The sequence below is a fragment of the Antedon mediterranea genome, chromosome 2 (genome assembly GCF_964355755.1).
Source record: "Antedon mediterranea chromosome 2, ecAntMedi1.1, whole genome shotgun sequence".
Lineage (NCBI taxonomy): Eukaryota > Metazoa > Echinodermata > Crinoidea > Comatulida > Antedonidae > Antedon > Antedon mediterranea.
The window spans coordinates 14,817,386-14,836,812 of NC_092671.1; the positions used below are offsets into that span (position 1 = coordinate 14,817,386).

The following is a 19,427-nucleotide window of genomic DNA, read 5'->3' on the forward strand; positions in this document are numbered from 1 at the left end:
ATGCACCACATACTGTTCCACTATACATTCCCTATAATTGGAGGTATTGTAATGTAGATCAGTCAAATAGTAAATGTTCAACATTGTACCAGCAGAAGATCTTGCACCTCATTATTCTACCCCCTTACTCCCCCAAAAAGTTAACCCCTTAATTCAAACCACAGATGGCTACTAGTGTGGTTTTTTTACCTTTTAAACAAAACAATATCTCTTTGATTAGTATCAACCCATTTTCTCATTAAAATTGAACTTATTTAATTTTAATCAATTATAATTTGTCCATGGAAACCAACCCTTGTGGGATAATTCAGATTCATGAATGAAAACCTACTGTATTCTACCATCAATAGAGTATATCCCCTCTGGCCATTTTTAAAGTTCATCAAAGCCAAACAGAATTTTCTCTTTTTTAATCCATCGAAGCATAATGAGCATTTCCGTTTCTTCTCTGACTGATTTTTGTTGAAGGAAATGTTTTAAGGAGACATGCGTTGTAGGCAGCTGGAAGGAGGATGATATTGAGTGGCAGTAACAACATTTTAAGCAGCTGATATGAATCCTCTTTTGTTTTCCAATAGGAAGTGTTCCCAGTTGCTGCTCTTTAATCTCATCCTGGACATTTTTAATTTAATTCATAGAATCAATGACCTTTGATCTACAAATATCAGTTTTGTTTCAAATTAAGCTAGTGTAAATGTCAAAGAGATCTATGGTGTTTTCCTTACAAACCTAAATGTATGACCTGCAGTATCCCTTTCTCCCTTCCCTGAAGCTCACTCAGAATGTTGTTTACATTTTTTGTTGCTAGATATTACCAAACTATCACCAACTTTAAGATAAATGTTGTTGATACAGTATTTTAAAAGATGTTGTTTAACTATCTGTCAAATAGTGTTTAGTTTACCCACAAAGTTTTAACACTTGCTTGTATACTCTCTAGTCATCATCATTACAACCAAACTGGAAATAAATGACACCTCCTCACTCTTAATTCTCATCTTATTATGCAATACTTCCGTTCTAACATCACTTATCATCTGTATCATCGTTAATTATCTCCTTCCGGCTGTGAAAAATGTTGTGTTTAAAGGGAAAGTAGATTGTGAAGATGTGTTAAGTAATGATTGAATGTGTGTTATGGTAGTAACTCTTAATGAGCAATAAAGGAAATAGCTTTACTGTTTTCAGAATTAGACAGTTTGGATGAAATTTCACTTTTCAAACATTCTGTTTTTTAATTAAATTTATCCAAAGTTTACTCTCCATAGGAAAACTTATTACTTAACTTTTTTAGTTGTCATTCTTCCTACTAAGCCCTTAACCAGGAGATGTTCAAGGGTTTGAATGCACCCCATTTTCCCTGAAGTTCCCTTTTCAATCTAGAGACCAGAAGTAGAAGTGATCGTAAATAGGCCTGGCTAAACTCATGAAGAGGACGGCCCCATCCCTACAATCCTGGTTATGGACTTACTCAAGAACACTAAATTGATTGACTACATCTTTTGTTAACATTTAATGAACATTTTGCCAAAAACTTGTTCAAGAAAATAGTGTTGTTGTTTTAACAGAAACCAGATGTTTTAATATTGAACATCTTGTCCAAGAACAATATTTGTTTGTAACTCATAAGGGAAGAACTTGTGAGATATTGATTATCACAGGTTCACTTCCCCCTGGCAGTAATTTTAAAACGTGCGTTCCATAATTAATTATTATTTTTCCTCTTTTTTTGTTAAGTTTTATGTTTAAATATTAACCCTGAATTATGTATTCATATTCAAGATATAAATTTATATAGTAGCACTCCCAAATTGCTAATATAAGCCATTTATGTATGCTTATTATGGCCTCTTTATTTCCCTTCTGCCAATTCCCATATTGGTCATAAAAATCAAATGTTTAAAGAAGTTGCCTGACTTTTGTATCCAGCTTCACATAGTTCTTTAATCATCATTAGTTTTTATATTGATTTTAAAATAATATATAAAATCACAGTACAAAAAGTACAAAAATCACAGTACAAAAAGTACAATACTGTACCGGTATTGTAGTTCCATTAAAAATGATGTTTTATGTATATTTATTTTGCTTTTAATTACATTACCTCATATTATATTTGTTTAATGAATAATTTAATATCAATAATAAAATCAATTAATTATTAAATTACCAAGTTTTCCATGAATAAAAAAAACATAAACATCTGCGTTAGCTTCTTTGCAGATGTTTAAAAATTTGGAATTATTTTGTTGACAACTTTTAGCATGTTGTGATCAACAAGTTTCACCGTTCATATTGAATTCATACGAACTGGAAATAAAAACAAACTTGAACAGTGTCTTAATGATGGCCCAGGTGTATATTTACTAATTATTTCATTAACTGTAACAGTTTACTGAAAACTGAGAACTTCAAATTAGATTTACATTGCTTCTTTAAGACATTGCCGAGTTGATTTACAAATTGCTTTATGTACCGTGATTTATCTTTTGTATGACAATTTCATAATTCATTGTTAAACTTCATTATTACAGCTTAAAATTGAAATGCAATATTTAAATCGACAGCAACGGGTGATTAAAATCTTGATTTCAGTGGTCTTTCATTTCATAAAAAGGTAAATATAAATGATAATGAACCATGGTGATTATCAAATGTATTGCAAACTTATAATACCCACTTTAATTCATTTTTGATTTGCTTTTTAATTTTCTATTGCGGTACCTTGTGAACACACCCCTAGGCATAAAAACAAACAAAACCCCAATTCTGTGGGTTTTACAATTGTTTTATTTTATTAGTAAGTGAGCCGTAGTCTCAAGGAGTTGATGAGAAATTGTTTCACATTTCAAGGAGCTAGTAACAATGCGTTCTAAACTCCCCATTTTCCGGATAATCGTTCTTGGCATTGTGTTACAATCTTTTTTTTCCACCCAGGTAAAATTTAATATTAACAATTTATTTCACCTGGGTAATTTTTAACTATACTGTGTATGAGAAAGGTAGGTGTGTTCAACAGGTCTAAACCTTAACCAACTTGAAATGTTTGCATTGTCATTTGCTTGTAGTAACATACAATTATTTCAGTATTTCCTAATATTTCCTAACTAGTCATGATTTTGTTCTACAAAGATTTCTACTACCAATAAACTTTAAAGTGAAATGTGTGAAATACAACAGATAGAAACCAAGACTGGTAAGTTTTTAGTATGTGATCATAATGATAATGACCCACCTGCATAATGATATTGACATGCATACTAATAAGGCCATCTGCATCCTGATTGGCCATCTGCATGTTTATATTGCACCTATCAAGCCACCTGTATGCAGTAACGTTTAAAGGTCCAACACAGTGTTAGGCTTGATTGCACATATTTTACAGATGGATGCACAATCAACCTTTTATTTTAAAATAGAATAAAAAGACTTATTACCTGTTTCTTTAAATTCTTTTATAACCGTTACTTTTAAACGATATTTTTTGTTACGATTCATTGAACAAATTTTACACCAATTTGCTACATTTAGTTTGATTTGAATTTAAAAGGTTTGCTCATAAAGAGTAAGAATTAATATCCTTAAAAGAGTACCCATTCCCAGAGAAAATTAAGTGTGTCGAGGTCAATAAAAATACTTTCTCAGACTTTTATCGTGAGGTTGAATAATTTTTTGCCTTAAAATTTATATGTAGTAATATTGAAGTTGTTCCCGCATTTTAATATTATTTTTATTGACTAATAATGATAATGAACAGCATTTATTAAATTAAGCATGTGACATGCAGTTTCATTCACTGAATTAAATACAGAGAGAATAATTAATACTTTTTATTATCATTCTATTGGACCTTCAATAATCAAAACCAACAATCAATATGTTCTTCCGGTTCTGTCTTCAATCATCCTACTATTTTTAAACATAAAATCACCATAAAAAATAAATAAGAAATTTACAATAGTACTTTGGCACCTTTTATAGGACACATTCATACCAATACGGTATAACCTTTAAAAAATAATATTATCTTTCTAAATATTATCTTCAATTTATATTTTTCTCATATATTTCTATTATTAATTAATCAACTTGTAAAATGATTCTTGTTTTTCTTCTACAATTTACTAAGTAAACATTCCCATGTGAAATAGTGGGTTTGATCACGTTGAGAAACATTTATATAAATATAGGAGTATTTATACCAAATATGAATGGATTCAGATCAAAATGCAAAAGTGTAGTGTGAAACTTTGGAAATGTTATTGTTATTGATGTTCTACCAACATTTACTGAATATTCTTATGTGAAATAGTGTGTGTTTTTGTCTTTTGTGGCGTGAACCACTGCTTTCATATCATAATTAAATACATTACTATTAATCTGTATATTTTTCTTATTATATTTCGTATTATTCTGCTCAAAAACAAAAACAAAAATGTATCAGTAATCTTTGTAAATTTTAGTTGTTCACATATTGTTTCAAATATTTTTTTCCTGTTTTCATGGTTTTTTTTATATTTGTTCTATTTATAAATATATTATTATTATTATTATTATTGTAGGTAGGCAACTACTGTAGTAAAAAAAAATTAATAACTAGGTAGTTTTAGGTAGGCCTATAGTGTATGATTTTCTTTTTTGTAATTAGTTTAATCAATATACATACAAATCTGAAGAGGAAACATTTAATGCAAAACGATGGTCAAAAAGGTTAGTGTGAAACAAACCCAGGAAACTTGCTTACCAGGAATTAAATGTGGCCACTCCCAACCACATTATTTTGTAATAACTCCACATATTTGTGACAGCAGCAATTATCTATCAAAGCTCTGCTACATGAAAACTTAAATAATTTTATGACATTTCTCTGTCTCTTTCAAATTGTGCAATCATAATTTATCGATAGTTGTCTTGTATCTATCTTATATCAGATGTCATTAACATGTTGTCATAACATTCTTACATTTTCAATTGTTTTTATAAAGAAGTAGGTCTACATTTTAATTAGCTTTGTGTCTACTTCAACAATGAGGGAATTTACCTTCTCTTTCAAAGGAGTCAAAACTGAAACTTTCAAAGGATATTATGTTTACATTTTGAGACTGTGATAAGTCTTTCAGAATGACACTTTTTTATGGAATGTTTTAGAGACAAATGTAGTTTTTTTTTTCATGTGGCTAAATTGTCTTTTGTTGGAAAAGCTTTCCCCCTGTCCTTAATATTTCAGATAATGGTTAACTAAAATACTAGTACAACCTCCTTTCCAATTACTCTATGGGATTTTATTTATACTTTAGTGTTTTCATTGGCAATGCTGCATTGTGCTTTGTCTGATATGTAGGAAATGATTCAATAAAACTTATATTAATATATGGACAGTATTTTATTCAAAATTGTTGCATATTTCACAAAGCTCTTTCAGACTATGGAATGTCAAAAAGTATATCAAGTGAAACAGAGCTGAACCTTTCCACATTACTGTATTACACGACTTTTTGTCCAATTTGATTGATCTAGTGTGAGAAATTTTCACACAGTTAAATTTCTGTTCAAAAATTCTTTTAGTATTGGTTAAAATTATATTTACCTCTCTGTGAATGGGTGATAGATAAATAGATAATAGCTAAAATCACTAGGCGTGGTTAATTCCCATGGATTCATATGCATCAGAACAGTTGATATTTTTGTGAACCTAAACAGCATTGTATCTAAGCAGGCGCGGATTTAGGCGGGGCCTAAACCGGCTTTACCTCCCCCCCCCCCCCCCATTCACTAAAATTTTACTTTTTAAAATAAAATAATGACTATTTGTATTTTTCTGCAACCTGACGGATTGTTTTATCAATAATGAAAGTATGTACCTAGAAATCCCCTTCTGACAATTTGGTCACTAAAGCTCTGTCTACACTATCAACAATATGTGATGTGCCCAAATATGGTAGTGGTATGCCAAAATATGGTAGTAATATGACATCATCATGTCATATATGGGCACATCACATTTTTTTGTCACATAAAGTGATAGTGGCGACAGGTCTTTATAAAACAAAATAGAGGAAGGGATATGTTTACCTAATGATGTAAAAACAGTAAATGAAATAAGAATTTGAAGTGAATCCCAGGTCTTTTTTAATCAATTGTAATTGTTCTCCCTGTAATTAAATAGCACTGTATTGGAAATATTCTTTAATTCCGAAAGATAGCTGCACAATGTTGTTAATTTCATGGTTCGATTACTCATTTTAAGTTACTAACTAAACTTTTGAGAGGTGTGATCTGCCTAGGAAAAGTATTAATTATCACGATCAGAAAATAATGTTTTTTCTTAAAGGTTGTTTTTGCCAAACTAACTAGTGAGTGTGATAAACATGATTAAAAATGAGGTTCTCTCATTGGTGAATTGGCCATGTTTGGTTTTGTAGCCCTATAAATTGCACCTATTGTATTCATTGTGTGTATGTATCAGTCCTGTAAGACTTCTCAAAATACAATAGCTTACATGCTTTATCTAATCTTTAAAGAGCCTGGGAATTCTGACTGGAATACTTACATGCATTAATACTTAATGAGCAAAGTCAGTCTTTTTATACATTCCTTGCTATACTGGAGATCTATAGTAGAATTACAAAACCAAATCTTCTTTTAGATTAGATACACAGGTAATAATAGATAATCTGGATATTTGCTTAAGTCACGTCAACACTGTTACCACTCCAAAACAAGATTCTTTTTTAAAAAGATAGCTAATTAACAACACTGTAAAACATCATTATCTTTGTGTTAAGAAGGGCTATTTTTGTATTTGTGTTTTAAGCTTGTTGCTTGCTTGTTTTAATCATGTTGGTGATTAAAGTAAACTTAAATGGGTCTGATAAGTACTACAGTAACTCTATGTGTCCTCAATATGGAATTAGCAATCAATAATTTTTCTGTGCTTAATTGCTGATGTTACTTTTGAATAAAGAACACTTAAGTATACCCTGGATAAGTTTGTTTACACTCCAAATTGTATGCTATAAATGAGGTATTAATTTCCCAAATATAGTCAGAGCAATGCAAAGAGTTTATAGTAAAATGATAATAAAAACACCTTGATTGAGATGGTAGGGCCAGTTTCCTCTGCCAAGAAAAAAATTAATTGTGTGAATAATTTACTGAAACAACAAATTTGACTGAAACAACAAATTTACTGAAACCACAAATTTACTGAAACAACAAATTTCCTGGTATAAAAACATCAAAAGTAGAACTCCATTCATTTTTAGAGGCAATCCTGACCAAGATCACAATTCTGGGACCACTTTTTATTATTTACTTAGGCCGTCGTCAAAACTAAAAGACGGATCTTTACCAAATTTAAACCCCAGATAGATATGTGGTCACAGACAACTCCATCAATTTTTAGAGGCAATCCTGACTAAGATCACAATTCTGGGACCACTTTTTATTATTTTATTTAGGCTGTCGTCAAAACTAAAAGACGAATCTTTACCAAATTTAAACCCCAGGTAGATGTGGTCACAGACAACTCCATCCGTTTTTAGAGGCAATCCTGACCAAGATCACAATTCTGGGATCACTTTTCATTATTTTACTTAGGCCGTTTATCAAAACTAAAAGACGAATCTTTACCAAATGTAAACCCCAGATAGATATGTGGTCCGCAGACAAATCCATTCAGTTTTGGAGGCAATCCTGACCAAGATCACAATTCTGGAACCGCTTTTCATTATTTTACTTAGGCCGTTTATCAAAACTAAAAGACGAATCTTTACCAAATTTAAAGCCCAGATAGAGGCAATCCTGACCAAGATCACAATTCTGGAACCGCTTTTCATTATTTTACTTAGGCCGTTCATCAAAACTAAAAGACGAATCTTTACCAAATTTAAACCACAGATAGATATGTGGTCCGCAGACAAATCTATTAAGTTTTGGAGGCAATCCTGACAAAATCACAATTCTGGAACCGCTTTTCATTATTTTACTTAGGCCGTTCATCAAAACTAAAAGACGAATCTTTACCAAATTTAAACCACAGATAGATATGTGGTCCGCAGACAAATCTATTAAGTTTTGGAGGCAATCCTGACAAAATTCCAATTCTGAACCACTTTTCATTATTTTACTATTTTTTATTATTTTGCAAAACAAGATCTTTATCACAATTTTTTTATTCTTTTTCTATTTTCATTCCTGGCATAGGTTGCAACTCTCTGATTGCTCTTGTTAAATACGATTTGTTGTATAGCCTAGCTGCAATGAGAAATCATAAATAGTTCTTAAATAGTCATTCTTTTTCTAATAACAAATATAATTACAACAAAACACGAGTGATATAAAAAGTGATATTTAAGGCTTAAATTTTTAAGTATGAAAAAAGAAATAAAAAGGATTGTTTATGCAGTCTATTATAGGCTATAGTCTTAACTAAAATACATACAGGCCTATATACTGTACATTGTAAGGGTCCTGGGAATTCTGACTGGAATATGTACATGTATTCATTCTTAATGAGTAAAGTCAGTCTTGTATACATCCCTTGCTATAATAACTGGTTCAGAAAACTAAATCTTCTTTTAGAATTAAAGTATAATAGATAATCTGGATATTTGCTTAAGTCACGTCTTAAGTTGGCAAACACTGTTACCACTCCAAAACAAGATATTTTCTTTAAGATAGCTAATTAACAACACTAGAATCATTATCTTTAGAAGGACTATTATGTACTTCAAATCGCTATCATGATCTGCTTAAAATACAATGCCTTAACATGGGTCTGAGAAGTAAGTCTATGTGTGTCCTCAACATAGACGCAGCAATCAATACTTTTACATGTAAATGATAAATCACTTTACAGATAATGAAGTATACTTAAGTATATTCTAGATAAGTTTCATTACATAAACATTTAGAATTTAATTAGTACCTCTTTAATTGTCCATGTTCAACTGTTGTCTTTAAAAAAAATAATTCTGTACTTCATTAGTATCTTGTATTATGTGTGGTACTAATTAATTCCTGTATAGGGGGCCTACGCAATTTAAAAATAATTTTATTTCATATTGTAACTACCTAGGTTTTGTTACTTTAAAAAAAAAAGGTTCAGTTTACTCATTGTCAATTTAGTGTAAGTAAAGGTCCCAAGCGGCACCACTTTGGGCAACACGATTAAAATCTCTGTTAATACAATAATATTTTAATGATTATGGGGAAAAAATGATGTACAATATTTTAATATTATGTGATACATTACCATTATATGTTATAATGTTTGAATTATTCTAGCTACCAGTCGATAAATTCCTGACATGGTGTGAGGTATTATCACAATGGCTGAGTTTAAATCCCCATTCATGGTAAGTTTAGGCCGATAGCTATCGTCTTTTTCGGCAGTAGGTCATTTACCGGTCCTCAACACTCTTAATCTGTCTCAGGTATGCCCAAGTAATCCTTCTTTGAAAACTTACAATTGTTTTACCAATGCACCTTTCTCATACCACTGTTATTTTTGTATTATTTTGCCCTTAGTTACACTTTCTATGAATGAAATATATGTTAAAAGCACCAATTAAAAGTTTTTAATAATACAATTTTTTGTTAATGTCTGCCATCATAGTAGAGATCTAAATTTGATTAAGCACTGATTAAATACCTGTTGTGAGGTCATAGGTTGGATAGAATTTGTTTTTTTATGGCTGTATTATAATGGTATTGATTGTATATATAATATATATTTTGTTCCTTATCATTGATTTTATGCTTCTCTTTATGACATTTAGTTTGTGCACTTTCAGTGAACTTTTAAGTCACTGCGTGATTCATTGGAATTCATTTTTTGATGATTTATTTTAAATTTTCGTTTCTTTACAAATAATATAATGAGTGTATAATTTGCATAAATTGATACCCATGTTACAAAGTTAAATATGACAATAGAATACTCTTTTTGAATCCCAAATACCATTTTTAAAAGTAAACATGGTGTATGGTAGATGTGATATGAACAAACTCAATCTCTCCACCTCGACACCCCTCCCCCACCCCACTTTTTTCGTCCAATATTTCCAACTAAGTTCACTTAAATATGTGTATCTACTAGTTGGTATGATATGTTGACATTAATGTTCAAATATGCCTGTCTTTCTAATTTTATATTGTTCTTTTTACATTTAAACATTGACATAACATGTTTTTATACCAAATTTTTTTGTCTGTGAACCTGGTCAAAAGTTTGTGGGAAAAAAATAAAATTTACTAATACACGGTATGTCACCCCATTGGTGTCATGATTATACCTAAACAAACTTAAACAAAGTGAAAGTGAAAAGGATCTGAAATATGTACATAAACATGTCAACTATGATTTTAAACTACAGAAACTACAATCACCATAATCCAGCAACAAGATCACAAAACAATAGTTTAATATTAAGTGAAAGTTTACTCAAAATATTTACCTTTAATTTGTTAATTATATATATTTTGTTGAGATCCAGCCACTGCACTTTTTTTAGTAATTTGCCTTTTGATTTATATATGTATAATCATTTGTCCAAGTATGCTCACTTGCACTGATGAAGGGCAAGTGTTGCCCCGAAAGCTCTGCTAACTTTTCTGGCTGTTTTACTTTATCGTTTTGATTTAGTTATTTGCTTTTATTTTGTATCTCCATTGAGATCCAGCCACTGATACCCACAGCATTGTCAGTTTTTCAGTAACTTGCCTTTGGATTTATATGTATAATTATATATATATTGAACTATAATAGGTTCATAAGTTTAAACAGTTATACCATTAATGTGACCTATCCCAACTTTTTTTAACTTTATCATGTGTTAATCTATTTATTGTTTTATGGACTCATAATACTGTGAAATGACTTGGATGTGTGTCCTCCCAACTGGGGGTCTTCCTTAGTTCACACCTAATGCATGTACAGGAATTAAATAATTATTTCCTTTGTCAATTGTTGTGTGCATAAATGTATAAGCATTTACTCCTACCAGTATAATTCTTCCACATGGGTACATTTGATATTTATTTATGGGTACATTGATATCTGTTTAATTGCAAAAGCATTTTCAATTTGTTGTACCATGGACCTATAAATTAGAATGTATAGGTCCATGGTTGTACAACTTCTACTTTAAAAAAAAAAAAAAATAATAATTATTTAAGAAACTTGTAGTTGTACTATAATTAGCATGATTGATGTATTGATTTTGGTTGCATTGATTGATTGATTGATTGATTGATTGATTGATTGATTTCACTAATTGATGGATTGTCCTCTTTTCTACAGCAGATAAACACCACAAGACCCACAAAAGGGTGTCATAAGAAAAGGACTTGTTGAATATATACAAAGGCGAAGCATTCAAGAAATGCAGGTATAGCCACAGTTAGGATAGAATAACTGTGTGAAATCCAGCTCCCTCAAGCCAAATGGTATCATGCTGCATAGCCAATAGATGCTATCTTTTGTTCACAGAGACCACAGAAATTCCTTGACATCCCAAGTTCGTGGACACACAATAGCATTTTATGATGTCTTGGTGGTTTGTGTTTATTTTGGTGTCGTATTTTGTGATGAATAAATCGGTAAACACACTGTAAAAAAACTTGGAAAAATTTCTATGATCACACTGGGTCATTTTCTTTGTTGACCTATTGATAATACCATCCCTCCTCAAATATATGCGTGTGCCAAGTGTGAGAGGTCAAGAGTTGCTAGGAGACACCTTGCTTACCACAAGTTCTGTATATTTGAGGATAAGTTGTTTCAAATATTGATTTGTTTAAGAAGAGGGAGAGGAGTGAATACGATTGTAAGTTTCCTATTATAAATGTGTTAGTGTGTTGATTCGGTTTATTTATCCGGAAGAACTTTTAAGTCATCTTTGTTCTCCGATATCAGTTAAGCAAATTGGCCATACAGACATTGGACGTCAAGGAACAGGGAAACTAAATTAACCAGTGTGTGGCCCATGTAATTTAATAAATCATGTTGCATTTTTTACATTATTGTACTGTACATACAATAACATTATTTATTTCATAAAGAAATTTTCAGATATCTCCCTCCAAAGTTATATAATATGTTCAATATATTTTTAGATAGTTAAGATTAAATAAAATATATATTCAATATTTGTTTCTTCATGCAGGAAAAAAAAATATAAGAACTATATTAATAATAATTAGCAACTCATAATACAGCATAATATGCTTCATTTTATTTTTTTAAATATAAAAATTCTATATTTTGCAAATTCAAATGAAAATGATTCCATGCACCAGTTTTCGGTGATGTGTGTTACCTCATCGCTGTTGACCGCGTTTTCAGCCGTGCTGAAACCGGGTTTTGGTATATCTGCACTTTATTGCTGACCTTCATCGTTCAACCCACCTGTCCAGAAAGCGCTCAGTGACCTTTTAGCCTTCATATCTTTATGATATTGTATTTTGTGAACTATATTTGGTACATACCAATTACACAAAGCTCATTGTACATTTGACCATGTTACCTTTGTTGCTTTTTTCTAGGGTTCCCATTTTCAAGGCTATGCTATATTTTCTGCATTTTTTCTTGTTATTGTATAATATAGGAAATGCTTTCCAGAGTGGATTAAAGTGGAAAAGAGAAAACAAAAGAAAGTTATATTTTATGTATCGAAAACAATTATGTACAGTATAAGGCTTGTAGAATCATACTATTGCACTAATAATGTTATACCCACAAATAACAAAACCTGAAAATGATACTCGCCGAGTCCCTTACAATTTATCCCACCCCAATCACTCAACCAAGACCACCTTTTAGCCAAGACAACCCTTCAGCTAAGACAACCCCTCCCCCTTTAAAAAGTAAAATATACCAAGAAACTTGTTGTTATAATAATGGCGTTTTATAAAATAAATGGAACTTCCGTCAAGAACAGGCTCGTAACAAGAACGTATAATTAAGCTATTAAAAAAAAACGAATTAGACCCTGAAGCTACCGAGAACATCAGGTCATTCAACTTTCAAAAAGGAAGTGGTAGATTGACACTTATGGGCATGATAACGTGGTCTTGAGATGACCCATGTAGTGAGACCATCAGCAGTCCTGACGACACAAGGTGCGTGATATTTAGAATTAGTAATAAGTAGGTCAATATTAATAAATAATATTATAAAAGCATTATAATGCGCCATATATCCAATCAATAATTGCTCATAGGCGCAGTATATACATGACTGTATAAAACTAGTATTATTAGATCTCAGTACACTACATGCGTCCCCATTCTAGTCCTCTTCGAAGTTCGAGCTTTTAAAAATAAGGATTTTTTTATTTTACATTGTTTTGCAGGGAAGCAAATGGGCCTTTTTTCTCGAGTGATTGAGATTACACAATATGGACATATACTATACCATTACCACTTAACAACCGACACATACGGTGTGTACTTTCTTCATTCTAGACCAACCGTACAACCATGCGTTATTGCAATAAACATTGAATTAGGCTAAACATCATCTTGCGGATGTTATGCTGTAATGTTTCTGGTTTTTGCCAAGGACGCGGCATATAAAAGTACAGATATTGAAAACCACATATTATTAAATACAATGTATGCCACGCGTTGGAATCGATACCGGTACGCGCTACCGGTACACCGATTTTTTTTTTTGCATAAAAAATGGAATCATTTATAAATCCGTTATGAAACAGCGAATAATGCACTCAAGTTAAGTTGTTGCTCGATAATAGGATTATTGATAATAGCTTTGAACCTAGGCTTATTTATTGTTCATTATTGACCTTGTGGAATTCGATTACATTGCTGGGGACCAGTGTACTGGGTGATATCGGACCCGTGGAAGTTGGGGTGGGGATAGTAGACCAATGGACTGGGCGATTGCTGACTCCATACATAGTTTCGTTTCATTTTTTTCAATATAACGTCAATAATAACGAATTGTTTAATAATAATACAACACGTAATAAAATATCTATGAATGTACACAATACTATTTTCTCAATGTTTTTTTCAGCAAGCTGACCTCACCACCAATTTCATTCCCCTTCAATAGACCTACCCAAGTTCACTCACTACTCTTCCCCTTGTTGGCCTCGTACCTATTTCCCCAGTCATTCTTTATATTATTTGCAAATCGTTACCTTGTTTGACCATTAATAGATTATTAGTTCGGTTTCACTTCACCTGCGGCAACATGCTGAACTGTGCAATGCATTTAAACTATACAGTCAGTACTTATTTTAAAATATTTTTTTAGAATAAAACCTGCCTGGACTAACTAAAGTGTGACTTAAACCCCACATTTCCGTTATGATGTCCTTTACCTTCCTCGATGGTTGCATCGATTATCATCAAAAGTGGGCCAATTGTGAGTTTGCATGGTTCGATGTGAATGTCATATTGACCTAGTAACTTTTCACATGAATACATACTATCTTGTTTTTCTCATTTCACTCCCACTCTTTCTTTTTTTTATTTTGTAAGTAATAAATGTTACTGGTATGGTCATGAAGAAATAAGTCCTAACTTATTTCTCCAAATTATTTTTTCCTCCATGGTATGAAGCTATCTCTGAGGGATGAACAATTTTTACAATATGTTATCAAATCCCCTACTTGTTATTGGACTGTGTTCACTTATATCGACATCGTGTAGGCCTACTTTATGTCAATATAAACACAGTGAGGCCTAGGTTATTATTAATATTATCGTACTTTATTATCGTGAACTCCTTTAGCAAGGATAACCCTGATAAGTTATCAGACCCCACTTCCGATTTAGCCATGTTATTGCATTGCTTACGTCTACAATAATTGAGAATACATGTGATGCGATTTGTTTATTATATTTCACCCTATCAAATCGAGGGCTTAAGCTTTTACGGTACCGTACTTTATCTATTCGTATTCGTATGTCGATGTATATTGTGACACGTAGGTTTCGTTTTCCTTGTTTCTCGGCTATGGATCCACAAGCGATGTCTTAGGCCACAAAACGAACGTACAAGTATTTTGTGTGCAGGCTATCCACCACTTCCCGGACGGACTTTGTCCCTCTCCAATTTCCAGACGGCGCTTTGTCTTTTCAAGTAGTAACACTGGTTTTGAATTAATTTTGAGATATAAGAATAATTATGTACTGCCTTTCTTGTCTGACAGTGTCTGATGTTTTCTATAGACATTAGGCCTACAATGATTATGGTTATCACACCTTAATGTTTTAAAGAAAAAAAATCTACTTGACAATTTGTACACAATTGAAATCATCGTCGATTAATTTGCGCTTGTATTTAGTTCATCAATGTTATTGCTTAATTTTTGGGCGTTGGCGTTGAAGCTCGATCGAGTGACAAATACCTCATCAAGTATCAACGTCGTGTGTTATGATGTTGTTATATTTTATTTGATACATAATTCTCTAAATACGTTTATTTCACGTATGTCTGGACCGTCGGAACTTACAGAGCATGCTCATAGTTGTTTATATTAAGTTAGATGGATGCTCATATTTTTAAGTCCGAATAGATCTCCCGAAAGACATGTATTTATGCCCGGGTTTAATATTTAACCTTAATACCATCAGTACCTTATTGTCTAACGGTAGATTACACTAACTAGGCGTTGTGGTTAATTTTGTTTTCTAAATTTACCATTATTATTTTGTGTTGTTTGTTGTTGCACTTCGTAGCTACGGAGAGTGTTAATCATACAGTTGAAGTGGTTTCTTTTTGGGAAAAATCGATATATGTATAAAGTCCCGTCGGATTAGCAACACTTGAAATGTTTTAACATGATTAGGTATCTGCATTGATTATAAAGCGGGTGACTTCGATGATAGAGAAATTACACAGAGGGTTTGTTTATCAAGGCTGGCTCTTCAAGACTAATGATTTAATAACATCAAATTTGTGTTTTCGCAACCTGTAACTATGGATATTGTCATTTCAGTGAGATTTTTACTAGAAAAATCAATATTTATTGATAAATTCTAACACTGAAGAAATATTTTATCCAGATAAGTCATATCAGTATTGATTATAAAGTGGGTTGTAAGAGTACACGTTGGTTCGGCATGGTCTGTCTATGGCGTTACCGGTATTATTTAGCTGGTCATGGCCTTATTCTGACGAGATATCGAACTTAAACCTGTGTGTATTTTATATAATAGGCTACAAATTACCCTAAAATGTACAATACAGAATGTCTCAATATTATAAATTGAAAATATAAACTGGCTCAGCATTCTAATGATTACCATCGTTTCGCTTGCTTACCATTTTGTTATAGGATATACTTTTTACAGTGTTATAACTTTTGTCCAATCAAAGACAGCGTATTCGTCGTGAAAGAAATAGTTGACCAATGGGATCGAGTATTTAAATACGCATGCGCTAGTCTTAACGCTTGAGTGGCTATCAAAGTATACACAGAGAGACGATCGACTGTGTGGTACGTGGAAGTGACCACAATGTGACCGTTTAAATCGAATAGTTCTTGGTGCAGCATTTTTATTATATTTCATTTATTCGTAGATATTTATTATATTATAAAGATATTTATAGTTATGCTAACCTCCTATATTATGATAAAGCTGTAGGTAAGGTTTTACATCGGAAGGAGGTATTTATTTCAGTTTTGGAAACTGTCATAATGGGGTTTTCCCATTAGATGATAAATGATTCTCACTTTCGGATGCACTTCGTTCGGGGATATCCTTATGTCGTTTAAGTTCACTCCTACAATATGGAAAGAAGAAATCGGAAGTTATTCTATTCGTTTGTCTCAATACATGTCGGAAGAGTTGTATCCGTTTTTAGTAAAAAGTGAATCGATATAACTTTCGTTAAAGGTGAAGTCTCATATTGACTGATTAACTGCATCAGAGCATCTTCTTAATGTTAGATTTGCACATAATATCATTAATATCACTATACCATTTCTATATTACCATCGAATCTAAATAGCCTTCTCGCTTGTTCGCCATATCATCACTTGTGTATTTATGGAGAAACTGCAGCTATATAACTGACTAGTAAGATTGGCCAATTAATTATAAAAGGCCTAGAGTATGCATTCGATGGTTATGCACTGCGCCCATCATTAAAATAAATATCAATAAGAAGGTCATCAAGTAATGTTAGGACAGTGGTTAAAATGTAAAACCACATCCTTACAAAATACACTGTGCTAATCTATAGGCCTACTAATGATTGCGTTATCAGATCAGACAACATACAACATTCCATGCCTTTTTTTGTAGATTGTTTTTTTTTTTAGATATATTTATTATCATTGTGTATGTTTTATTATTTCGATGAAATACGTAGGCTTCAAAGTGTTTGTGTAAATTCCAATCCAATCATTGAAGTGAAGCCGGTAAGTCTGGAAAGTGTGTAGTTCTATGTAGGGTGCCTTGTACAGAGAACATTCACGGTCTATAAGCCTATAGATTTGGACGCAGGAAAAGGCGTTGAGGCTGAGATTAGAACTCTTTCTAATAACTAAAGATATTGAAAGATAATGTATCGATATTCTTGTTAATGTTCGCATGTTTGTGACCGCTTTGTATCCATATACCCCAAATTTCATCTACACGCATGCATAGTTGTGCTACATTATCATGTTGAAGCGCATTGATATCAATGTAATGTTGTTATTTAATTTGAATAATTATATTATATACGGATGCCAATACTTTTTTGTATTAAATTATTAGAAAATTATATTATTTAAAAACAAAATGTTGTATTGTTGTATGTTCTTTGGGTTAGGCCTATATAGTGTATATATTTTCACCAATTTTAATATTAAACGGAAATAATAAAGTTAAAGTTAAATTTCCTCTTGTTGCTATGTATAATAAGCAAAACCGGTCTTATCTGGTTTATTCCCGCCCCCGCCTTTTATAAATTCTGCTAACTTTGCTCTGGTTAGTCCTAATGTTTTAGGCTCTGTTCGTCGCAAAGATAGATAGACTTGTAATGATGTTGTCACTCCATATATCTTTGTTAGGCCCACAGACAGAGGCGTACACGGGGGGTTTTGGGATTAGATCCTTGTGTCATGATCGGACTTTTTTATGCATTGTAATTCACGAACGAATAAGAAACACCTTAAAATTGTAGATCTCTAGCGCGTCTTATACAAACAAAAATCATAAACAGTGTTTATGGAAGGACCAATGCGTGTTAAATCTTGCAATAAACTAAGCTTTTATATCTAAACTTTATTTGTCTTTGATGCTAATACTAATAGTGAATTTACACAATTTACTAACAAACAAGTGGTAATAATGCTTTATTTCGCGGTATTTAGAATGAAATTGGCGCGATAAATATACAAAAACAGTTCAGATCAAAAACGGTATTCTGTAATAGAAATTTCATTTTCTATATGTAATATTACAGGAGTAGGTCTACCGTGTTTCAATCGTAGATATCGCAGCTCTATGTAATGAAATCATTACACTGCCAGAGTTTCAGGTTAAACATTTGCACTAGCAATATAACCAAAGCGTTAACCAATCAAAGTTGGTCAAAACTTCACGTTTGATGCAGAGGTGGAGCTTTTACTGTCAGCCCTTGCGTTAAAAATAGAAAAATTTGCCTCGTTACAGCGGCGAAGTATAGACAGTGAATTTCCGTGACGATGGTGGTGTCAGTGCCTTTACAATGGTATTTGCATAGTGAGAAGAAAGGGTTTTGTCGATTACCGGTCATGCTAATTAGTACCCATGTAAATGACGTCATCGCCTATCGAACTATATAATCTTCCCAAACCGTCTTTTCCTCTCGCTTTTTATCAAGTGGTTGTTTTCATATTTTAGACGAATTTATAAATATATTGGCCTTGTTGTAAATGATTCTGATTATTAAAAATACATTATATATTCCATTTTTTGAAGTGTAAAAAAAAAAGATAAAATACTAATACTAATGTCTGATGTGAATGAATGTTACATTGTATATCAATTTTTCAATGTAGGCTAAAAGTATTGTGTTATTGTAACCTACAGTGACGATATACTGAATTTCAAAATTTAAAGATCTCTGCAGGTACCATACCGTATGTATTTTACACAGTCTAGTTTAAAACCAACTTATAGAACCATATTAACAGACATTAACATTATTAACAAAACCCCCAGAAATTAATTAATTTGAAAATAGCATAACATTAAAAATGAATTTACGCGGTATCGTAATTCATACTACAACATCTGCCTTTAGACATCTGCTTCAAGTCTCTTGCATTAAATCTGTTTCTATAAAAAATGAATTTTTACGCTGTCTTTTTAAAAGCCTTTTTTATATTAATTGATAAAAGACTAATCCCCAGGTGTATCAACTAAACATTGTTTAAAATTATTATCCAGAAGAAAATATGAACAAAGCATTG

At 31.9% G+C, this 19,427-nt stretch overlaps 1 protein-coding gene across 9 annotated transcripts in view; it reads left to right on the plus strand.

Annotated features, from left to right (window-relative positions):
* Positions 1-12,713, plus strand: part of LOC140040525 (two pore channel protein 2-like) — an 84,708-nt gene extending 71,995 nt beyond the window's left edge. For 3 of the 9 annotated variants that reach the window (XR_011842730.1, XR_011842731.1, XM_072086524.1), the window contains one exon: positions 11,306-12,713. The gene's annotated coding sequence lies outside the window, so the exon portion shown is untranslated. Of the gene's footprint in view, positions 1-2,534; positions 2,618-3,111; positions 3,197-9,288; positions 9,360-11,305 lie in introns of all 9 variants that reach the window. The other 6 variants (XR_011842732.1, XR_011842733.1, XR_011842734.1 and 3 more) reach the window with 6 other exon arrangements.
* The last annotated feature ends 6,714 nt before the right edge of the window (positions 12,714-19,427 follow it).